The sequence below is a fragment of the Heterodontus francisci genome, unplaced genomic scaffold, assembly GCF_036365525.1.
Source record: "Heterodontus francisci isolate sHetFra1 unplaced genomic scaffold, sHetFra1.hap1 HAP1_SCAFFOLD_59, whole genome shotgun sequence".
In the NCBI taxonomy this organism is placed as follows: domain Eukaryota; kingdom Metazoa; phylum Chordata; class Chondrichthyes; order Heterodontiformes; family Heterodontidae; genus Heterodontus; species Heterodontus francisci.
In genome coordinates, this window is record NW_027140758.1 from 3,218,567 (window position 1) to 3,224,921 (window position 6,355).

Sequence of the window (6,355 nt, forward strand, 5' to 3'; positions counted from 1 at the left end):
GCACCTCATGGAGAGTTGTCGATGAAACCTTCAATGCAAGGTGTGTAGAGTAAACTCAGGTTATTTTAACCGTCAGATTCTTATAAATTCTGTACTAAGCCTTGACAGATATCAGAATATTATATGGGGGCCACAGTAAAACAAAGTGAAGATGGAGAAATCTTTGCCTGCACCTTTGAAAAGGTCACTGGACTGAACCAAGCCGAGGAGTGGCCGAGATGGTTCCAGAGGTTTGCAAGGTATCGTACTGCATCGGGTCTCGTGCAGAAGCCAGACATGGAGCAGGTCAGTACGCTATTGTCTGCAATGGACGGAGTGTGCAGGCAACATCCTCATGAAGAACAGAAGGCTACATGTGAAGAAGTTATTAAGGCACTCAAGACCTATTTTAATTGAGGAAAAAAATGTCATCGTGGAGCCAAAGTTAAAACGCTGCATTTGCTGACAACGCAACCACCAGGTGACGCTGTACTAGCACATGCGCAAATGCAGCCTCTTCCACTGAAACGTCACTGTCTGTGACATTCAGGCAGCTGCCAGGATTAAAGATGGAGCTACTCAATTTCTCACAGAAAACAACTTCGACCCAAAAATCCCCTCAAAGGTTGCCATCACCGCCTCCGTCCCACCCCAACAGTCCCCCGCTACCTCTTGCGCATTCGCCAGTTATATAGTACCAAGTCATCTTAATTCACCTAAAGTGAATTACTTTAGGAGCAGTGACTGTCGTTTCATAAGCAAATATGGCACATACCTACACAATGGACATGTTTTGGTTGATACTCGGAGAACGTTGCGCTATTTGAAGTCTCATTAGAAGGACAGCACCTCTGACAGTGCTGCACACCCTCTGTAATTCAGTGAGGTTTCATAGAGTCAAAGAGTTATACAGCACAGAAACAGGCCCTTCGGCCATCATGTCCGTGCCGGCCATCAAGTACCTATCTATTCTAATTCCATTTTCCAGCACGTGGCCGTAGCCTTGTATTCTGTGGCGTTTTGAGTGCTCATCTAGATACTTCTTAAATGTTGTGAGGGTTCCTGCCTCCACCACTCCTTCAGGCAATGTGTTCCAGATTCCAACCACCCTCGAGGTGAAACATTTTTTCCTCAAATCCCCTCTAAACAGTGCCATCCCATTCTCCGGACGATCATTCCCCGCTTCCCCCCATCCCACTCTCTGACTGCTCACTCCCCGCTTCACCCACCACCACCCCCATCCTGCTCTCTGGCTGATCACACTCCAGGCCATGGGCTCTGCCGCTTCCCTCCTCTCAGCCACTCGCTCCAACATTGTCCCATCACCCCTCGAGGCTCGCCTTGCTTTATCGGGTGGTGCGGTGAAGAATGATCGAATGTTGGAGCGAGAGGCCGAGAGGAGGGAAGCAGCATGGCTTCGAGCTAGTGTCTGGAGGGACGTGGGGGGGAAGCGGGGCGTGAGTGGATGGAGAGAGGGCAGTGCGGTGGTGGGGGGGGTAGCAAGCGGCCGGAGGGCGGGGGAGCGGGGTAGCGAGGAGCGGGCAGCGAGCGGCCATGAGTGAGTGGCTGAGAGGGGGTAGAGCGTTTTCCTGCGCATGCGCCAGTTAGTCCTGGAAGACGTAGGCTGAGCATGCGCAGCATCTCAGAGCGCAGGAGACTGTTTGTGCATGTGCGAGCTTGCAGCGCTCTGATGACGTCGGCTGGCCGCTGCATTGTCAGGAATCACTTTGAATTTAATAAGCGTACAAAACAGAAAGGGGAGAGTATTCATTCATTTATCAATGACTTGTACAAACTCACGGAAGTTTGTGAATACGGCAACATAGGAGAAGAGCTGAATGGAGACAGGATTGTGTTCGGGGTATTGGACAACACCCTTTCAGATCATCTACCATCCAGGGCTGATCTCACATGAACGAAAGAGTTTCAATTGAGCAGACAAGCAGAGGTTAGAAAGTTTAACCAATCCATTGTCCAAGGGGACAGGGAGAGTCTCATCTCGAGAGTAGCAGACTCAATTGAATTTGTTCAGAAAACAAAAGGAAAAATTAGTGGTAAAAGACAAGAAAGACGGGAAGAGCATCTCGTGGTAGCTGCAACCAATTGCAGTAGGTGTGGCCGAGAGAGACACAAGTGGGAAAACTGCCTCGCCAAAGAAGCTGAGTGTTTTTCCTGCAGAAAGTTGGGACACTTTCAGTCAGTGTGTCTCAGTAAAATACCAGCACTGAATACAATTAAAGGGAAATCACCAGAGAGCAAAAACATTAATGAAGTACAGGATATCCAAAGTGTGAAAATACATTTTTTAGGTGAAATCCAGGAAATAAAGTGAGAGTTGCTGGACGACAGAAATTCTGAAATATTTTAAGATAGAGGTAGATAGATTCTTGATAAACAAGGGGGTGAAAGGTTATCGGGGGCAGGTGGGAATGTGGAGTTGAGGTTACAATCAGATCAGCCATGATCTTATTGAATGGTGGAGCAGGCTCGAGGGGCCGAGTGGTCTACTCCTGCTCCTAATTGGTATGTTTGTATGTAAGAAAACATGTTCCAGATACAATGAGAACTATCATTTGTTTGGAAATGGATTTGAACCCCCTTTTTTCAAAAGGTGATCGAGCTTTAATTTTTCTACAATTAACAGGCAAATCCTTGAGGAGTTGAGATTGACAGAAACAATGGGCTGGATTCTATAGAGCCCTCGACGTCGAGATCTGTGGTGGGGGTGGGGTGGGGGCCGCCTGAGATGGCCCGGATGAGGCCCGCGACGAACCTCAACGCTGGCAGGGCCTGGCTCGATATTGCCGGCGACAGCGAGGCCTTGTGGGGGACCCCCACCGCTCGGCAACGGGACCACAAACCTGCATTAATTATTATCCCATCACTTCCTGATATCCCGCTGCGATCTTCAGCCCAGTGGTTGGCACTGCCGTGCCTTCGGAGCCCCATCCGGGCAAATGAGGTGCAACACTGGTGGGGAGGGGGGAGAAGGTAAGTTTCTCAGTGTGGGGGTGGGGGGAAGGAGTCAAATTAATGTCATGGGTGTAGGGGATGGTGGGAAGGGTTATAGTTTACAGTTTGTGCAGTTTTGGGCGGAAGGTCAGATTGTAAAGGTAGGTTTTGGGAGGGAAGGGCAAATAATTAACTTAACTGTTATTGGGGGGATGGGAGAGAGGCAAAAGCAATGTATTTATTTCATTTCATTTAATCTTCCTTTAAGTATTTTCCAGTAGGACTAACAGCCCTTTAAAAATGGCTGACACTCCAGTACAGTACTAAGGCAGTGCTGCACTATCAGAAATGCTGTTTTTCAGGTGAGACAGAAAACTGAAGATCCCTCTGCCCTCTCAGGTGGATGTTAAAGGTACCATGGCACTATTTCAGAGAATAGAAGGGGAATTATTTCTGGGGTGCTGGTCATTGTTTAACCCTGAATCAACATCACTTAAAAACAGATTATCTCGTTTTTATCACATTGTTGTTTCTGGGAGCTTGCTGTGCGCACATTGGCCACCATGTTTCCTACATGACTACAGTGACTGCACTTGGAAAGTCCTTCATTGGCTGCAAAAGGCTTTGCAACGTCCTGTGGTTGTGAAATGCAAGTCTTGCTTTTTCCATTGTTATCAGTGTCATTGTGATCAAAAGAAAGGATTCGTGAGCACAAAATTTAAATCAATTTTGATTAAAATAATGCAAAAGCATCTATATTCTTGCACTGTACTTAATAATCTCCATCTTCCTATCCTTACAGAGTGCAATGTCATCGACCCTGAAATTGATTCCACAATCTCATGGAATCACAGAGTCAGAGAAAGTTTAAGGCACAGAAAGAGGCCACTTGGCCCATCGTGTCTGTTCAACAAACAATTTCAGCCGAGTTCTGATGAAAGGTCACAGACCAGAAACGTTAACTCTGTTTCTCTCTCCACAGATGCTGCCAGACCTGCTGAGTATTTCCAGCATTTTCTGTTTTTATTTCAGATTTCCAGTATCTGCAGTATTTTGCTTCTGTGTTACTTTGAAAGTTGAAACTGACCTACCTGTCTACAATTCACACTGGGGTCTCCCATGAAATGATTCTGTGTAATGTTGTTAGAATGAATGCAGACTCCGAGCACAGAGCTTCCTGTGGGGAATTGGGGATCTGAAAACCAGCAGACTGCAGGAATTTCCACTGGGAGCACAAATTCACAAAATCTACCTTTTACATATCGATTCATTTTAATTGTCCTTTTGGAAAATTATTTTGAAGCAATTTAAACATCAACCCACAGCTCCATGACTGGGTCAATTATGAGGTCATCCTCTGACAGGTCATGTGACAGCTGGAGCCACAAGACATCAGAACCAGATTTGTGACTGGATTAAAACCCGGAATCCTGTCCCAATAGCTTTTCAAATAAAGCTGTTCCTGTTTGAAAACACAGCAGTTAAACTTTCTGCCTGACCATGAGGGGAGCTAGGGAGAAATTTACAAAACTCAATCCTTCAACAAAAATCATTAATATCGAAATCATGTGAGGATTCATATGCAGTAGAGAAACAAGCAGAATACAGAAAGTACAGAGGAGAGCTGAAAAAGGAAAAGAGATCAGCAAGAGAATGTATGAGAAAAGATTAGCGGGTCACATAACTGGGAACACTGAAGTCTTTTAACAAACATATGGACAGACAATGAAAGGGTGGGTCAATTAGGAGATCCTGTGGAGGCAGAGGGTGTGGCTGAGGTACTAATTAAGTACATTTCATCTGTCATCACAAAATGAGCGGATGCTGCCAATGTCACAGTAAAGGAGGAGGAAGTGAGATAATTGGACGGAATGAAAATAGATAAAGCGGAGACAATTGCAAGGTTGGCAGCTCTCACAGTGGAAAAGTCACCCAGTTTGAATGGGCTGCATCCTGGGTTGCTGAGGGAGGTAAGGTTGGAAATAGCGGAGGCTCGAACCACAATCTTTCAATCCTCCTTGAATATGGGAATGATGCCAGAGGACTGGAGGAATCTCCTCAAGATTCCACATGAATCAGTGTCCATAATTCAACTTTACATATTTAAAACAGGTTTACAAAAACAGTAGAAGTACTCTCATAACAGAAAAGCAAAATACTGCAGATGCTGGAAATCTGAAACAAAAACAAAAAATGCTGGAAGTACTCAGCAGGTCTGGCAGCATCTGTGGAGAGAGAGGCAGAGTTAACGTTTCAGGTCAGTGATTCGGCACACTACAACCTGCCGGACTGAACATTAAATTCAATCATTTCAGAGCATGACGGACCCCACCCCCCACACCCCCCCAACACACTTTTTTATGTTTAGTTTTTTTTCTTTTTTCTTTTTTATTTGGTTATTTTATTTCAGTTTTTTTTTAGTTTGGTTAGTTTGTTTCCACTGTGTCTACCCATTGTTTCTGTTTTTAAAAAAATGTTTAATGTGTGTGCTCGGAGTGCTTTGTGCATTACAGTCAATTCACACCTTCTCTGTCGTAACGCTTTGTCTTTCAGCACACCATTGAGCACTGTTCAGCACTGTTCGCCTTTGTTCCATGCCCTTCTGGTCAGTTATTCTCTGTGACCTTGTCCAATCAACACCTCTTTTGTTATCTCTTGCCCCACCCCCAGCTTTACTTGCTTAAAACCTTTTCATTTATAATATTGTCAGCTGTGATGAAGGGTAACTGACTTGAAATGTTAACTCTGCTTCTCTCTCTACACAGATGCTGCCAAAACCTGCTGAGTGTTTCCAGCATTTCCTGCTTTTACTCTCATTGCACAGTTAACCTGTTTTTTCTCTCTCTCTGTTCATATTCTGTCTCAGTGTTTGGATCTCTCACTGTTTGGATTGAGAATTGAGCTTGTATCAGTCCTGTGATGGACAGATCTGCTGAGTATTACCAGCATTTTCTGTTTTTTCTTCATTTCGGATCAGAATTTCTTATTGAAACACGGGGAATGCTGTTTCAACTGCTCCGGGGATACCTTCATGTGTTGCTGAAACATTCTAATTCCTATTCCCACACGGAACGAAGCCAGGCAGGAGGAGATACCTGTGACTCAATGATCAGACATTGCAGCTCATGAAGTGTGTTTTCTGATGGTCGATGGGTTCCTGTGTGAAGTTGACACGGGTTTGGTTTTTCTCCATGACACTTTGACCCTTCAGTTAGTTCTTTGTGTTCAGCTGTTTCAGGTGATGTTACTGAGTCAGGAATGTTGGTCAGGACAGTGCGAGAATTCCCTGTGATTCTTTCAATAGCGCTGGGGAATCTTTAACATCCACCAACAGGGCCTCATTTAATTGTCACTTCAAAAACCTGCTGGCAATTATTGCTCAGGATTACACTCAGCTGGGACACTAAGGATATTCAATTAATGA